At 41.3% G+C, this 18,833-nt stretch overlaps 1 protein-coding gene across 7 annotated transcripts in view; it reads left to right on the top strand.

Moving 5' to 3' along the window:
* Window positions 1-4,154: 4,154 nt before the first annotated feature.
* IL1RAP (interleukin 1 receptor accessory protein) overlaps window positions 4,155-18,833 on the top strand; it is a 163,646-nt gene continuing 148,967 nt past the window's right edge. For 2 of the 7 annotated variants that reach the window (XM_027538397.1, XM_027538395.1), the window contains exon 1: window positions 4,243-4,438. The gene's annotated coding sequence lies outside the window, so the exon portion shown is untranslated. Of the gene's footprint in view, window positions 4,439-5,201; window positions 5,283-18,833 lie in introns of those variants that run through there. The other 5 variants (XM_027538393.1, XM_027538389.1, XM_027538392.1 and 2 more) reach the window with 5 other exon arrangements.

Here is an 18,833-nt window from a genome sequence, read left to right as displayed (position 1 = left end):
GACAGTAGTCCACCAGGCTCCGCTGTCCATAGGGACTCTCCAGGCAAGAATACTGGAATGGGTTGCCATGCCCTCCTCCAGGGGATCTTCCCTACCCAGGGACTGAACCCAGGTCTCCCACATTGCAGGCAGATTGCTTACCATCTGAGCCACCAGGGAAGCATTTTATTCTTATTAACTCATTTAACTTTGCAACCCTATATTGTAGATATTATTATCATCTTTATTATTTTACAGATAATGAAACTGAAGCAAAAAATGTTAACTAACATGAATGTTTTATGTGAATAAGTTATGGAATTTGAATTTGAACCCAGCAATCTGGCTCTGACCTCAACCACTAGCCTGTATTTATTCTGATTTCCATTTATAAAGATCACTCTGAGGTATGAGGAAAGACTTTGGAGGGCAAGAGTTTAAGCAGGGGGGCCATTGATGGGGGAAAAGAATGACTTGGACTCTGGTGGTTGAGGTGAGGAGAGAAATGTGGTCAGATTTAAGATGTATTTTGAGGGCAGAGAAAACAGATTTGTTGATAGATTCTATATGAGCTCTAAAAGAAAGAGAGGGATCAAGGATGAATCCAACTTTTTGGCTTAAGCAACTGGGCAAAAGTAGTGCTTTTTACAAAGCTGGGCTTCCTTGGTGGCTCAGATGGTAAAGAATCTGCCTGCGATGAAGGAGATCCAAGTTTAATCCCTGGGTTAGGAAGATCCCCTGCAGAAGGAAATGGCTACCCACTCCTGTATTCTTGCCTAGAGAATTCCATGAACAGAAGGGCGTGGTGGACTGTAGTCTGTGGGGTTGCAAATAGTTGGACACAACTGAACAACTAACACTTTCAATTTTTTCACTTTTCTTACAATTATAGAAAAACTGGAGGAGGAGGCATACATAAAGAGCTTGTTTTGAACATGTGAAGTTTCAAATGTGTATGACACATCTAAGAAGAGATAAGAAGGAGGCAATAGGGGAAACAGAGTCTGTGATTCCTATGGTATATTTAAATGTCAAAGATTTTATCACATAAATGCCTGACATGAGATGTTCTAGGGAGGGACTATATGCATGCCAAAGACTGGATGGAAAACAAGGAGTTAAGTAAAAAAGAGTTTCAAGGAGAAACAACTGTATCTGATGCTTCTAAACAGTTAAAGTAAGAAGGCCATGAATTGACCCTTGAAGTTGGCAAAGTGAAAGTCATTAGATACATTGCCTATGAAGTGTTAGGGACAAAGTCAGATTGGACTGGGTTCAAGAGAAAAGCAAATTCTGAGGTCCCCTTACAACTCTTTGCAAAATAATTTAAAATAACTTGAAAAAAGAAGTAGAGGCTAGCAGCAGAGGGAAGAAGCAAGTAATGATGCTTTTCCAATAATCAGTCAATTTCAAAATATTTTGCTGAGCATTTCTAATGTACCCAACACTGTTAGGCACTGACATCAGTGAGTTTGCAACCTCATCCATTCATCCACAGTTGTTCACTGAATGCCTAGTATGTGAGGTTTTCAAACATTTTCTAATTGTACAGTAATATTTTGCCATTAAGCAAATTAAAAAAGAAAAATACTTCCATAATTATGACACATGAACGTTTTCCACAGTCCTTTCAATCACTGTCCGTGTATTCATACCTTTTACACAACCTTTTTAATTATGTCTTTTCCTTTGTATACATAGTTTCATTTAATTATGACAGCAAATACTTTATTGTGTGAGTATACAGCACTGGTTATTTAACCACTTTCATTCTCAGTCACTTGTTTGTCTTAAAATTACAATATTAACATTGTGATGACTTGTCTATATGATACCATCCTCATCAAACTAGGAATATCTCCTCAAAGTCCAAGAATACATCTGGTTAAATTCTGAATCACCGACATGTGCCTGGCAGAGTCAGGACTTCTAGAAAGCACATGAGACTATCTAGTGGGGTGCTTAAGAGCAAGAAGACTGCCTCAGTTCTCATTTTGCAGTCTCATCTTATAGACTTGTGGCCTTGGGCAAGATATGACTTCTCCATCAAGTCTTCATATTGGAAATAATAACAGTAACTTAGATGATTGTGAAAATTAAATTCTGATATATACCAAGTGCCTGCTACATTGTAAGCATATATTATAAACGTGTTCAATGAGTGTATTATATCAGAAAAATATTTGATGACCTGAAATATATTTCATGCTGCTGCTGCTGCTGCTGCTGCTAAGTCGCTTCAGTTGTGTCTGACTCTGTGCGACCCCATAGACAGCAGCCCACCAGGCTCTGCCATCCCTGGGATTCTCCAGGCAAGAACACTGGAGTGGCTTGCCATTGCCTTCTCCTATATATTTCATGAGTCGATAATAAATCAAAGAACAGTTTTGCTTCTACTTCATAAAATAAACTTTTAAAATTTTAGATTGTTTCCTTTTTGGTACAATGTTGTGAACAGGTACTGTGTGCCAGGTATCCAGAGACAAATGTTTTCTCAAGATTGGTTTCCATAAACGATAGAAATAAGTGAAACAACATGAACATGACTACAGCTTTAGTAATATTGTTATTTTACTTTCGGGAGTTCAACCATTTGAGGCAGCAGTGTTTGAGTTTTGCATTGCTGTTCATCTCCAGCTGGTACCTAGAGACTGGCACCTCCTAGTTCCACTTACTAATTCATGAGTAATGAATTTTTCCTTTTTCCTTCATGTCTTTTTTCTCCTTTTCTTTTTTCTTTCTTTGGATCTCAATTTCATGGATAAATAAATAAACAAGATTCAATCAGGTAACTCTAAGAACGGAAAGAAAACTGAAAGTGAAGTCACTCAGTTGTGTCCGACTCTTTGCGACCCCATGGACTATAGCCTACCAGGCTCCTCCATCCATGGGATTTTCCAGGTGAGAATACTGGAGTGGGTTGCCATTTCCTTCTCCAGAAGATCTTCCCAACCCAGGGATTGAACCTGGGTCTACCCGAATTATAGGCAGACGCTTTACCGTCTGAGCCACCAGGGAAGTCCTAAGACTAGAAGGTAAGTCATAAATGTGGTACAGTAAAACATGTGTGAAGAGACAGGTCAACTTGGCTTTTGTTAGGGAAGTCTCAGAAATTAGGAAAGGTGTTGAAGGGCCTTGCCAGCCAGGAAGGGAAGGCAGTGGCAACCCACTCCAGTACTCTTGTCTGGAAAATTCCATGGATGGAGGAGCCTGGTGGGCTGCAGTCCATGGGGTCGCTAAGAGTCGGACACGACTGAGCGACTTCACTTTCACTTTTCACTTTCATGCATTGGAGAAGAAAATGGCAACCCACTCCAGTGTTCTTGCCTGGAGAATCCCAGGGGCGGTGGAGCCTGGTGGGCTGCCGTCTATGGGGTCGCACAGAGTCGGACACGACTAAAGCGACTTAGCAGCAGCAGCAATAGAGAACAGAAGGCTCTTGAACAAAGAAGTCGACAGTCACTGTAAAGCTCCGGATGACTACACAGACTACCATCTCGAGTGGGAGAAGTTGGCTGAGGGCTCTTTCAGAAATCTGGAGAAAAGGGAGTGAATGAAAAGGAGTGATTCTTTTGAGATCGCTTGGTTCTATATCGATTATTTAATTCATTCACTAATTCAGTATACAGGTACTGAGCGCCAGCTTTGCGCCAGGCACCTTGCTAGGCACACCAGTACACGCCAGTGGAAGATACAGATTTCATTTTGCTGTCATGAGCAATAGTTTGTTCCCATGACTGTTACTTGCAGTGGAGCGGGGGCTCCGGACCACCAAGGTCGAGTATGTTTCTTCCTGTAGCGCTCTGGATTTGGCACACGATGGGGGCGCAAATTCTGCACAGATTCATGGCTTTGGTGCAGCAGAGAGTTAAATACACAGAGCCGGGAAGAGGCAGTGTGATAGCGTTCTCGACCATGAGACCAGGATCTTGCAATGAGCCCAAGTGTACGTCTCTGTGTGGAGCAGAGGCACATCTACCCGAAGTGCCTGGCGTCTTGCCAAGCTGCGGGACCCACGCTCTCCTCTGAGCGCTCCAGTCTGCCCAGGAGGTGGCGGGGCGCCGAAGGGCCTAGCGCAGCCTCGGGTTGGCGGGCCGCGGGCCGGGCGCCGCTCCTCCTCGCCGCGGGCGGGGCTGCCCTCGGTGCCGCCCCGCGGCCTCGGCTCTTGGAAGCCCAGAGCGCGGGTGGCTGGCGAGCCGAGGCGGCGGGTGGAGCCTGAGCCGCGCGGCGGCGGCCAATCGCGCAGCGGCAGGGGAGGAGCCCCAAAGGGGGAAAAAAGAAAGTGCTGCGGAAAGTAAGAGGCTCATTGCGGGAAGACTGGCCGGATTGGGGTCCCCGGGGCTGGGCTTTGGCCAAGCGCTCCGAAAGATTCGGTGCTGGGCGATTCTGCACTCATTCCCGCCGCCTTCACCACGTCCGCTCTTTGCCTTCACCACGTCCGCTCTTCCTCCCAAGAAAGGTGAGTCTGGTGCGGTGATGAGGGTGGATTCTGACAGATCTTCTCTTTCAACCCTGTTTTACAAAAGGGCAAACTGAAGCATAGAGCGAGGCAGCGGCTGGAATAGGTCGCACAGCTAGTTAGTGCCGTGGTCAGGACTCGAACCCACTGTCCCGAGTCCCATCCTTGCTTTGTAAACATTTAAGTAACACAGTTACGGGAGGGCTGCGCGTCGCTGCACCCTTCTCCCAGCTCTGAGGGATCTACCTTGGTATATCCCCGCCTTGATTTCTCCGGAGTGCTGCTGTGAACCATGAGGATAGATGGGGGCAGTGTATCCCAGCGTTGCCACTGGGTATCACGTCGCTTCCAGCTTGGACCTGTGACAGCCTGGGTAAAGGCTTCTCTCTTTCCCGACCTGTTTTCTCAGAAACATGCCCCGCCGAGGGGGGTCTGTCAGACTCCTGGTGGGGTCAGTGGAGAGGTGAGGGACATCCCAGCACCAGTCACCCCGTTTGGTACCCTGCTCTCTTCAGCCACAGGGGAAGCGGGGCCAGTGGTCCTGTGGGAAATACGATGCTTCTCCTATAGGATTAGCTGACCTCACAGAACCATAGCCACTCTCACTGCTAAGTCCTGGGAAGGAGGGAGGCAGCTGAGTTGCACAGAAAAATCACAAACATAAAAGCAAACTTCTGCCGTTTCCTTTAAGAGTCAGTCCCCAGCTTGTCTTGCCTCCACCCCCTGGTTGTGAAATCCTGAAACACTGCTCTGCTCTAGGGATCTCAGGTTTGCTACCAGCTGAGGAGGAGGATTTACCTGGCTTTCTCTCCAGCTCTGCCACGTTTTAACTGTGTGAATTTGGGCAAGTTATCCAGTCTTTTTGATACTCAGTTTTGTTTTGTTTTTTGTTTTGTGTGTGCCTGTGTTTTTGGTCCAGCCGTAACATGGAGATTTTAATGGTCCCAAAGAGTCCTTAGGTCACTTGGGAGGATGAAACGGGGTAATTCAGACAGCATGGTTATCGTAGCGCCTGACTTGGCACCTGGTCAATTTGACATTGATGGCAGCAATTGTAAATATTGTTACATGTTAACCTTTGAGACAGTGGATGTTTTAGGAAGCTGATTTTTCAGATAGAGTGATTTTTTTTTTTTTAATCTGAATGTTGTGGTGTTTCCTTCTTTGGAGTTTAAACAGCTCTTTTATAGTGTTTTCTGAATGCCCTCTGCATGTGACTTTGATCGTAGATGCTTGACTTGGAATATAGAATGTTTCTCAGTGATGCCGATTCCCTGCTAGTTTTTAGGTCAAACCTCAGTTCTGTGAAACTTTGATCTGAGGCTGCCTTTATTGGCAAAGAAGGTCTTGAATTTGATGAGAGGTAGAAAGACAAGAGGAGAAGTTACAAGTTTCATCTATGTTGCAGACTATTCTAAGCCTTTTATTCCTGCTGTCTCAGGTCAAACAAGCAACTTTATACGTTTCAGCTGGTATAGGAAAACAAGAAGATTTACATGCATTTCTTTTGGATTATACAGTGGTGCTCCTAAATTCAGTCCCTCTGGACACAAACATCTAATATAAATACAAACGTCCACATGTGCCCGCCCTCTCTAGTCATCCTTTATTGTTGGCATTACTGGTATTTTAAAATGAAGTAGTGTCCCTTATATACCCCCACCTGGAATGTAACAATTGATTTTATTCTGATTGACTTCATACAGTTATATACTATTATCTCCTGGCTGTGCTATAAATCCCTGAACTGAGCATCCAGTATTTATAGTTGGTTGCCTGCTTCACGGTCCATTGCATACTGAAGTATGCAGGGTGGGGGTGTGATACACCAGGAGGAAAGGACAGAGTTTGGCGGTACCCCTTAGGTAGCTCCCACACCAGGAATTTGCAGAGGATGGGAATGCTTGCTTCTGTCAGCCTGTTCCGTGTGCATGCATTGTGATGAGCTGCCCAGGATACATCTGAACGCGTGCCTGAGAGACTGGGGACTTGTAGGGAAAAGGAAAATGTTCAAAATAAGGTCAGAACAAGGGGATGGGAGATTGAAAGGTGACTCCTTTTAGTTCTGGTTTTTCAAAGAAAGGTTATTCAGTTATACCTTTTCTCCTTATCTAGACTGTTATATATATATATATATATATATATGCCTTTACAATTTTCAGTGTATTCCATATGTATTATCTTCATTGCTACTTACTATAGCCTTGAGAGAAGGACATAATAGGCATAGTAATAGTGGAAGTATAAAATGATGATATGATAAAGTATGAAAAAAACCAGTTTTCTGATCAAATTCAAATTCCATCTCTAATTCCTACATAGCTGGGTAATACTAAGCAATTCATCTCACTGTTTAAAGTGAAAAAAATGCTTACCCCAAGGATTCATATAAAAAGTACAATAAGTCAAATAATGTAAAATGAGTCTAGTGAGTAGGTGCTCATTAAATGATATCTCTTCTTAGCTGATGTCAATTTATTGAGAAGAAAATTGAATGAGAGTCAGAGAAAGGAGAAGTTGTCAAGGGTCAGGTGGTTAGTAAATTTCAGTCTTAGAAATACACTTCACATCTTTTGACTTCTAGTGGAGGGCTTTTCCCATCACTTCCTGTCATCTCTCCAATGACATTGTTAGCAATTTACTTCAGTTGTTAGGGTGACCTTACTTATTTGGTGACTTCAGGGTATTCATTTTGTCCTGAAGAGAATAGTTCTTTGCTGAGAGAACTATGCTCTGTAGAGTTTGGTGGGACAGCTGTCAGGAGAAGAAGTTTCAGAGTGATGAATCTCTAGGGCAGCCTGTCTGCTCACTTGAGTTTGATGTAGTACACCTTTAGTTCCTAGGCAGAAGGGTACCATGAAGACATAAAGTGCAGAGTTATGTCATGGCTTTCTTCCTGTTCTGGGTGGTTTCTTCTTTCTGCCGTCCTCATGCTAACACTCAGGGTCTTAAAAAGATTGAGGAACAAATGCCATGAGTGACCACTGCGTTTTTCTCTTCTTTTATCCAATTCCAAGGATGGAAAGGGTGGGATATAGTGAACAGTGTGCAGAGGCAGCATTTATAGGAAAGACCACTGCTGGCTGGTGATGCTGATCAGTGGTCTGGGGTTTCAGTCTTCCCGGTGGAAACTGATGGCTGCAGGCTCATGTAGGAAAATGAACAGATCTGTTTCTGCCCCAGACAGTGGGGCCATTTATCTGTTGAGACTCCCCACAGGCCTTCAGGTTTCTTTGCTTTGCAGCAAGCAGACTGGCTGGCAAATACATTTAGGGGAGAAACACTGTGCTTCTTGCTTTTGGCATCTGCAAGCATATGTTTGCTTTTGCCAAAAGGTAGGCAGTCAGCGTCATCTTACCTGGCACGGTTAGAAAAGCAGAAAGGAGCTGGAGAAAATCAGAGGAAGAGCAGAAGAAAAAGCTAAAGGTTATCTTTGACATACACACAGTTTCATTTGTTGCTCAACTTTGTCAGGCTTTTGCTGGTGACACAGATGTAGGATCTGGTGAGTCACTATTGCCTTGCCTGTGAAATATTAAAGAGAGCCACCTACTGTGCTCTCTACCCATTTTGGAAATTGTTCTGTGGGAGAAATAGAAACCCCAAAGAACAGGAAGGTTACAGAACATTTAGTATCTGGGATTTGCAGGGATTCAATCAGGTTAGCTGCTCATTTCCTTTTTTGTATTGAAAGTGAGCATGCATGGCTTACATTAACAAGGTTGTTAGGGGACCTCCTTCTGGTCTGACCATGTTCTGACTAGCTCTAGCAGCTGTGGCAATGTGGAGTCTTAGCGTCTGGAAGGTTCCTGAGGCAAGTTATTATGCTGAGAGTGCCTCAGTCTCCTCAGCTAGAAAACAGGAACACTGACATCTACCTAGAAGCTTGAGTCTGTCTCAGCACCTCATTCATGAGAGGTATTTACTATACATTAAGTCTTTCTTCTGCCATCAGTTCTTTTAATTTATTAATTTGTTCAGTTGTGAAAATCAAAATTTAATGATTTTTGATTAAATCATTCAGTGATCTGCTTTTAGTGATCCCCATATGGCTTGTACTAAGTGTTTTACCAGCATCATATCATTCAATCCTTATAGTCATCCTGTGTACTTTTGAGGCAACTGAGACTCAGAGAGGTTACATAGCAGGACATTGTCATGTAGCACAAAGCAGACACCACTGCTGAGACACATCTTTGCCTTTCACTTTAGAGCTAGGAAAGACCTGAAATTCTGCTCTGGACTAGAACTGAGGACCTGAATTGAGACCCACGACCCACCCCTCCCCATTTCATCTTCTGATCCTGGTATTATCTTGCCTGTGCTGGGGGAAGCCGCATTACCTTTGGGCCTAAAGTGTGAGAGAGCTGGTCTAGTGAATCTTTAAGGCTCTTCTGCTGCAATGCATTGTTATTTTTCTCTAAGATTCCTTTCAACTCTGAAATTCTATCACCACGTCTCTTTGTAAAAGTCAAGGCTAGAGACTGAAAGGGAAATGAAGAGAAATAACCTGATTGTTTTATGCCAAGAAACCTATTTTCTGGTTAAACAGAGGAGGGCAAAGGAAATCAGCATTCATCAGTGCATGTACTTCTGTCATTTCATTTAAGCATAAAATAACTCTCAGATCTATATTATTGTCTGGCTTTTACAGATGAAAGAACTGAGGCTCTGAGAAACTTAGAGAATTGCCCACAGTTATCCAGTTAGTGAGGATTAGAACCTGTGTGCCTGAGCACACAGCTCTCTGGTCAACTCTCCAGTGTTTATTGGACACTATACCATAAGACCTGAGGACTCACATAGCTAGATTTATCAATGTCTCCTCCTGTATGCTCACACCACACCACCTTAAACTACTATCTCCTTTCCCCTACTTTTCTTTCCAAATCTGCTACTCAAATTTTTCTTGATTTTTCCAAGTTTTGGAGACCCTTTAAAATGCTTGTAACATATTCTTTCTGTCTCTATGATAATTATAAGTTTAAAAAAAATTTTCTTTTTATTACTGTTGGTCAGTAATTTGTCCCTTAGTATTCTTGTACAAGTCCCTGATGAATACCTAAACAACTGAGGGTGTGGTTTATCCTGCCCCATACCTAGTGCAGGTCCTGTACTCAAAATGTGCAGAGTTTAAGCAATGATGGGTTCATACTATGTCATGTACTGTAGCATTGGCTTTCTAGCTTTCTCATACTTTATCACATGTATTCAGTTAGTCATGTCCAATTCTTTGAGACCCTATGGACTGTAGCCCGCCAGGGTCCTCTGTCCATGGGATTTCCCAGGCAAGAATACTGGAATGGGTTGCCATTTCCTCCTCCAGGGGTTCTGCCCAACCCAGGGATTGAACCTGCGTCTCCCCCGTCTCTTGCATTGCAGGCAGATTCTTTACTGCTGAGCCACACCAGGGAAGCCCATACTTTATCATATCATTCATTATTGCAAAGGCTGTCTCTACAAACTAATAAAGTAACATTATTATTATTTTTTTAAATTTTGTGGTAAAAAAATAACACAAAGGATGAGGAGTCACAAATTTTAATAAGCTTGAATGTCACTGGCTCAATCATGGAAAAAGACATTTTAATCCCAACAATACAGGGCATTTTGTGCAAACACAGTGAATGATGACTCTGAAGTTCATGCTTACATGTATTGACAGCAAGGCCCGTGTCAAGTGACATAAATGAATTACCTGCAAGAAAGTAGGAAGTTTCCAGGGAAGTGGGCAGCTGCAGTGAACTTTGGTCTTGATTTCTAAGAGCAGTGAAAAAGTCCAGCTCTTACTTGATATAATTGGATGACCTTTTATGACTAGTTTATATGTAGGAGATGCCTGTGGTTTTTTCCTGTCCAGCCTGTAAGCCCTTATGATTACACAGGCTTCTTTTCCCAATCAATGCTAAAAGCAACAGAGAAGAGAACCAGTCATTTTATAAACTCTGATAGCTGAAAATGTTCTCTTCATAGATATCACAGTTCCTTCTTTAAGCCAGTTTTGGTTAGATGCTATGGTGACCTAAAATTATGGTTGTGTAAGATTATGGGCTTTACCATCAGACCATCTTCCCTGGGTTTGACCTTGAACAACTTATATGGTCTGTCTCTACTTTATTCTCATCATCTGTGAAAGGGATAATAAACACATTTCATTTAGCTTTTGGTCAATGTCAGTCAGATGCCAAAACATTTGTTAAGATCATGGTGTGTAGGAATTTTAACCTTTATTAGAATTAACAACTGCAGTGATATTCACGTGCATGCCCACATTTATACTGTATTAGAAACTAGAAGGCCTAGGTTGAAATTAACATTTTTTGGTTTTTGTAGAATTTTAAGCCCTCAAAATGCTTGTTATTATATACAATGCAGACAAAATTTATTTTTCTTACAATAATCTGAGGTAACCAAAGTAAATGTTTTCAGCATCATTTAACATCCTGAGTTTGAGAGGCTGAATATTTGTGGAGGTCACACAGCCAGTGAAGAGTGGAGCTGGGACTTGGACTCTAGCTTTCTAACTCCAAGGTTGTGTTTTTTCCCCCTTGATCATTCAGTCCACCAACCCTGGTACTGGTCAGTGGCTTTTCCTTCTCTGAGAGTCCTTTTTCTCACCTCTAGAATGAGGAATTTGGATGAGGTGCTCTCCAAGGCATGGTGTTCTATGAGTCTGTGCCTGTAGAGTGATGACTTAGAGGCCCCATGGGAAGCTAAGAGTAGAACCGTACTCTTAGTTGCATGCAGGCATCCACACATATGTCATGGCACGAGGAATGTCCTAAAATCCAGGTACCTGGCAGCCTTCTTGACCTCAGTGAGAATCACAAGTGAGCTCAGGACTAGGAGGCAGATCCATAAAGACACCTTCTGTGTCCTTACGGATGTGATGTTGCCACATTCTCACAACCTGCAACTGTTTTCCCCTTCTGGATCCAGGTTTTGGGGTGGGAGGAGTAAACAGACACTTGGATTAGGCATATTGACATTTATTGTTTGGTAAATGAAAAGAGATTTTTATATATATATATATATATATATATATATAAAAATAAATATATATATAAAGGAAGGAAGCTCTTCCTAAAGGAAGCTCTATAGCACCATTAATCACCATAGTAGTATGTGTTAGTTGCTCAGTTGTGTCTGACTCTTTGTGACCCCATGAACTAGCCTGCCAGACTCCTCTGTCCATGGGATTCTCCAGACAAAAATACTGGAGTGGGTAGCCATTCCCTTCTGTAGAGGATCTTCCCAACCTAGGGATCAAACCCTGTTCTCCTGCATTGCAGGCAGATTCTTTACCATCTGAACCGCAGGGAGGTCCCTATTAACCACCATAATCTTCTACAAAGAAATAAAGGAATAAAATATGTAGCTTGAATTTGGATTGTTGTATTATGAGTGCATATTTTCTGCTTTCTTCTTTTGAGCTAATTTAGTGCCCATTGAAGAAGCTTGGCTGTCACTGAAATAGATATAGGATTTCATTCAGCTTATAGAAATGATGGACACTTCTGAGTGTAATACATACTGAAGATCACTTTTCTGGAAGATTATACTTCCATTTTCCAGTTCCAGTGTAAGACAATGACAGGGTTGGGCCCTGAATGGATAAAGTGAGTAATGAAAAGCTGGCTGGCTTTGAAGTCAGAGTTGGATTTGAATTCTAAATACTGATTGTTTAGCCTGCCCAGACTTAGTTTTGTCATCTGTGAAATGGTAAAAAAAGTCTGTTCTAGCCATCTCCTAGTTAGACAGACATCTATATTTATATCTACACTTATATCTATATATTTAATTATAGAAGTTAATGTAAGATTAAATATATTAAGTCCATGGCTCTTAATATGTGTCTCCTAAAAGGCCTTCTTTATCTATTCCTCCCTCTTAACTCAGCACTACATTTACTCCAAAACCTTTCCCTCATCTTTTTTAAAAGTCTGTATTAAGTTTGCTACAATATTGTTTCTGTTTTGTGTTTTGATTTTGTGTTTGGCTGGGAGACGTGAGATTTTTAGCTCCCTTGCTACTGCTACTGCTAAGTCACTTCAATTGTGTCCGACTCTGTGAGACCCCATAGACGGCAGCCCACCAGGCTCCCCCGTCCCTGGGATTCTCCAGGCAAGAACACTGGAGTGGGTTGCCATTTCCTTCTCCAATGCATGAAAGTGAAAAGTAAAGTCGCTCAGTCATGTCTGACTCTTAGCAACCCCATGGACTGCAGCCTACCAGGCTCCTCCACCCATGGGATTTTCCAGGCAAGAGTACTGGAGTGGGGTGCCATTGCCTTCTCCGCTTTAGCTCCCCTACCAGGGATCAAAGCTGCACACTCTGGTTTGGAAAGTGAAGTCTTAACCAATGGATCACCAGGGAAGTCCCAGCCTTTCCCCTTTGATGAAACTCAGATAAAACCATGCTGAAGCTGAAGCTCCAATACTTTGGCCACATGATGGGAAGAGCTCACTTATTGGAAAAGACCCTGATGCTGGGGAAGATTGAAGGTAGGAGGAGAAGGGGACAACAGAGGATGAGATGGTTGGATGGCATTACTCACTCAACGGACTTGAGTTTGAGCAAACTCTGGGAGACAGTGAAGGACAGGAAAGCCTGGCGTGCTGCAAGCCATGGGGTCACAAAGAGTCGGACACAACTGAGCAACTGAACAACAACAACAACCACAACAGATAAAGCCAGATAAAAAGTGGGAATATACCAAGTAGGTACTTCAGCCGGTCTAAGAAAATCTTTCCCAGTTTGGCCATCACTGGAGATAAATGCTTGGTAAACGCCAGGAAATAAATATGATAATTAACTTTAAAACATTTATAAAGTTTTCAGATGGAGGAATTAAACCAGTGATAAATTGTGGAGCGTGGACCATCTACATCTGAATCATCTGGATAGTTTGTTAAAGTAGCAGGTACCTAGGGCCTCTGTACTGAAGTCTGGGAATTGCTAGATTAAAATTTTCTATACTGAGAAGCAGTGTATTCTAAGAGTCCACAGTCATTTTACATAGGTTCAAATTCTGGCTCCATCTGTGTAATACAGGACAAGATATATAACTTCTCCATATAAAATGAGATAAACAAAGTAGATTACTCATTGGGTTGTTGTGAAAACTAAGTAAGTTAATATCTAAAAAGTACCCATAAGACGGACCAGCATAAATAACCACCCTTTATTTTTCTCAGCTTATAAGCCAGTCTTTAAGATACCTTGCAAGACCTCCTATGATTTCCATTCTGTTTCCTCTTTGACTCAGGGTCCCAGATAACTACATGGCTAGCTTCTTCATCTCCTTGAAGCCTTTGCTCAGTGTCTGGTCAGTGAAGGATATTTTGACTGTTTTATTTTTTGTTTGTAAACTATTTATCTTATTTCTTTATTTGGCTGCTCTGGGCCTTAGTTGCGGCACTCGAACTCATAGTGTGTCATGTGGGATCTAGTTCCCTGATCAAGGATTGAACCCAGGCCCCATGTATTGGAAGTCCTAGCCACTAGACCGTCAGGGAAGTTCATTGACTGCTTTTATATCATTATAAAATTGCCCCTCATCCTGCTTCCTGTCCATACTCCTGGCATTCCTGATCTTACTTACCCTGCTCAACTTTTTCTTTAGTCCATAATAGTTATCACCTTGTTGGCTTCCACATGCTATTTAGTATATTATCTATTGTTTAGTGATTAGTGTACTTCCACTAGAGTAAAATCCACAAGGGCAGGGACCTTTATTTTTCTCACTGCTGTATCCTGGGTACCCAGCAAAGAGCATCTGCCTAAATGAGGCAAATAGCATCATGAGTAAATGATGAATGAATAAATGTAAAGATGTTAGTATTATTTATCCACATAGAGTAAAAAGAAATAGATGGAAATGGATAAGTAAATGAATTACAAACTCAGGTTCAATCCCTGGATCGAGAAGGACACTTGGAGAAGGAAATGGCAACCCACTCCAGTATTCTTGCCTGAAAAGCCCCTTGGACAGAGAAGCCTGGCAGATTATAGTCCATGTGGTCATAAAGAGTCGGCCATGACTGAGTGACTGAACAACAACAACAAAACAAATATAAAATAATGAAATAACCAATTCATTATATATACATACACTTATGCTGCTAAGTCACTTCAGTCGTGTCCGACTCTGTGTGACCCCATAGACGGCAGCCCACCAGGCTCCCCGTCCCTGGGATTCTTCAGGCAAGAACACCGGAGTGGGTTGCCATTTCCTTCTCCAATGCATGAAAGTGAAAAGTGAAAGTGAAGTCACTCAGTCATGTCCGACTCTTCGCAACCCCACAGATTGCAGCCCACCAGGCTCCTCTGCCCATGGGATTTTCCAGGCAAGAGTACTGGAGTGGGGTGCCATTGCCTTCTCCACATACACTTATACACATACATATATGCCTATGTATGTGTACATGTATATTAGGATATCGACTATATATTTAGAATATTGAAATATAAATTTATATGTGTGCAAAATATGTGTGTATATATAAGTGTGTATATACATATACTTAGAAATTGTCCAAAATTGCCTTGGAAAGCAGATGTGATTGAGGTGATTCCTTGATGTTAACATTACTATGAATAGTTTGAGAAAGATACCAAAGGAAAAATATATATGTGTATGTATACATGTGTATATATATATGTATACATGTATATATATGTATATATGTATACATGTATATATATGTATATTCCTTCTTATTGGAGAAGGAAATGGCAACCCACTCCAGTGTGCTTGCCTGGAGAATCCCAGGGACAGAGGAGCCTGGTGGGCTGCCGTCTATGGGGTCGCACAGAGTTGGACATGACTGAAGTGACTTAGCATATATGTATACACATAAACAGATAACAAATAAGTAAACAGACAAAATACTAATAATTTCAGGATAAGAAATAAGGGGAAATAGAGGCTGAGATGAAAATAATGACAACAACAACTAGTTGGAGGCTGTTGGGGAGGGGCGGTTTTAAGTAGAGTAGTCGGGGTAACATCTCTGAGAAAGTGATGTTTGAGCTAGAAAAAAGACTGAGAAGGAGCCAGGATCATTCTGGACATGGTTGAAGTGGCAGGGGCCTGGTGAGAGGGAAAGAAGGGCTGGGAATGAGGTCCTAAGAGAAGCAGGGACTAGATCAAAGTGGCCTTCAAAGCAGAGGTAAGGGGTTTGGATTGTATGCCAAGTGCAGCAGGAAGTTACTGAAAGAGCTAAGGTAGAATGATGACTGGGTTTGACATATTTAAAACCTCAAACAGAGAATGAAGGAAAATGGAAGAATTTATTTCTAAGGTGAAGAAACAAATTGTTCTGATCTCATGTAGGTTCCTAGAACAAACGAGGACACAATTTAGTTTCATTGATGAGTCATTCATAGCCTTTCTTTCCCATCGTATTGTCCAGCAAAACAACAAAAGAAGCAGGTTAAATAGGCAAAACCACTTTCCTTTTCTTTTTCTCAAACGGTATCAGTATTTTTTCCAAATACACTAAGTAATCAATGGATATGTATGCACTGTTGCTCAATTCAATTCAGCTGGAAATTTTACAGTTCTTGTGTAGGTGTTTTATGTAATCCATCCCCCAAGACATTGGACCTAGAGCTCTTTCTTTATGAGATTTTAGGTACCATTTTCTGAAATCTGCTCTCCTAAAGGGTGAGCATGTGAAAGGCAAATTTAATAATACCCGAGATCAATTTCTTCTTGCTGGTCTAAAAGTCTAAATGGCACCTAACTCTTCTCTCTGAAAGTAGAACTTCTCCCTGAAGTCTTTACTGACACATGCATAAGTGGGCTCATACATGCCTCCTGATAATGTAAACTTTACAAGCATTAACTTATCAAAGCCTCAGAACAAGTTTAAGAGGTAGGTGCTGTTATAATCACCATTTTACAGAAGAGAAAACTGAGGCCAAGGTCACAGAGTTAGTCAACTGTAGAGTCAAGTTTGAGCTTGGGCAAGCTTAACCATTGTTCCATATTGCTTTCCCTCGATTGTAAGAAGTGACCCTCAATATTTTATTTATCTCTGCATGTTCCATTTCACGGTGCTTCCTATGAAGGAATAGTTCAATAAATGTATTGAATCAGTGAACAAATGTGTGACCTTTTAAATTGTATTATTTTATTAGCATACAGTGATAAACATGTGGGTTTTAGACTACAACAACCTGGGCAGGGAAATGTACTTAATCTCCCTGAGATATGGTAAAATTTGTTCACATCTCTAACCCTGTTTCCTCATTTGTGCTATTGGCATAAGGATGTAGAACTTTTTTTAGGATTAAATACGTTTATAAAGTGCTTAGCAGAGTACCTGCAACATAATTAGTACTTAGTTCACTTAAGCTACTTTTATTATTTTCTGAACTAAAACAACCTCTCCAAACATGCTTACACACACCATTTAGTTTTTCAGTTACACTAGTTTTATTAACGTCCTTTAAAAATCAAAGCCCCAAATCCAATCATATAATCAGTGTATAATTTTGTTCCAGGACCCATTCTGGTACCTTGCCCTCAGCAGGACACGTCAGTAGGTAGAAGGGCCAGTCATGGGGAACAAGATGGGGTAAAGGTGCTGTAGATATGCCTTGAGTCTATCCTCAAAACATCCCCGCAGGCAGCATTTCTAATCCTGCCCATCTCCAGCCAAACCTGGCTTGATGTAAAATTATTTTATCTTCCAGTGATGGCCCCAGAGCGTTTTGGGTGACTAAGGAAAAACAGCCAAAGACTCAAATTTTTGCCCCAGATAACACTTAATGAGGCTAATTTATACAACTTGCCAGGCTTTTAGGACCTCTTGCTAATCATTATCACTAATATTGATCCAATGCTTCTTGTGTGCCAGGAGCTGTGCTGAGTGCTTTATTTCCATGATCTCATTCAATCCTTTCTCAAACGCATGTGAGTTTTAAATTTTAGTTGTGAACTACGGGAAAAAATTTTAAAGGGCCACAGTTGCCTCCTTATGTGTTTTGGGAGCTGTGATGATAAAAAACAAATATTTCTTACAAATGTTTTTTTGCCACATTTTTCTTCCAAGCAAACTGAGCAGGGTTGTAACACCTTTAGCATCTCCTGGGACCTTCCCTGCAGTGAAGAGGTGTTTGGCAGAGAAATGAGGCAACGGTTGTGTGGGGAGGCGAGAAGCTTCATTCCAGCTGACAGTTTATTTCGCCCTGGAAGAAGCCGGCAACAATGAACTCCGTCCGATTTTGTTGGCTGCCTTTACTTGCTTCTTGGTAGGAAACCAATGTGGTGCTGATTTATAATGACTTTCTTTTCTGCTTTCTTTATGAGATATTTTAAAAGGTGTGATTTTTTTTTATGGTCCCACTTCTCCCAAATCTGATGATTTCCCTGGAGCAAAAGTACACAAACACTAGAGAAGAGTACCTGAATCATAGTTGACACTCATTACACATTTGTTGAATAAATGCATGACAAAATAAAAACAAAAATTCCTTTTTTTTCTGAGAATGGGTGCTGCTATGGGATTTTTAAATGATGAAATCCCAATAGCTTTTACATTCTTTGTTTTTGTTTTAAAAGTTCTTTCAAAAGAAGATTATTCTAAAATATGTAACATTACTTAATATTGGTAATTCAGGACAGTTTATTGGATGGACTGTAATTCCTTTAGAATTTATTGAGGTGAGATCATTTACTTGTATATACTAAATGGCCTCAAACTGGTATCCTTTCAATTTGTGTAATCTGATTTTCATACATTTTCTCTTTCATTGTCTGCTATTATTTCTTGCTTTTAGCATATTTTACTCTACCAGTTATCTTGCATGCTCTGTACAGTTAGCTTTTTCTGTTTTTCTATAGGTTAGGGAGCCAACTAATGAGTTTTACTAGAACCATGTATAAGATAAGAATAAATAGTGTTGGATTCAGACTGGAGAGGCTCTTATTTAAGGGAAAAGAATTGAAAGGTAAGGTGGCTTAGAAATAATCTCCATATAAGTGAGAAAATGCCATACACAGTAGCGTTAGTTCTTGCTTGCCCATGTTATTAAAAAGGGATTGGTGGTATGGATAATTCATTTACTCTTTTGAATACCAAGCAGTTTTTCAGATCCTTCTGTAGTTAAAACCCTGATGAGATTTGGAGATTCAATTGCGACTACATAAGCACAACTCCAGAAGAATAAGAATTTATAGATCATTATGAAAGAAAGATGCACCAGAGGTTGTATTGATAATATAACTTGTATAATAGTTTAGCCTAAAAGTCTATAATGTAACTTTTAAAAGATATGTGGCAAAATATTTTGATGTTTTGAAGGAAGAAGCGGCTGTGTCACTCAGGAAGTGGTTTATGAGAAGTGGTATTTGAAGTGAATCTTGAAGTGATGGACAGGCAGG

This window comes from Bos indicus x Bos taurus, chromosome 1 (genome assembly GCF_003369695.1).
Source record: "Bos indicus x Bos taurus breed Angus x Brahman F1 hybrid chromosome 1, Bos_hybrid_MaternalHap_v2.0, whole genome shotgun sequence".
Lineage (NCBI taxonomy): Eukaryota > Metazoa > Chordata > Mammalia > Artiodactyla > Bovidae > Bos > Bos indicus x Bos taurus.
Note: the sequence above shows the minus strand (reverse complement) of the source record. Positions and strands in the feature narration are given on the sequence as shown.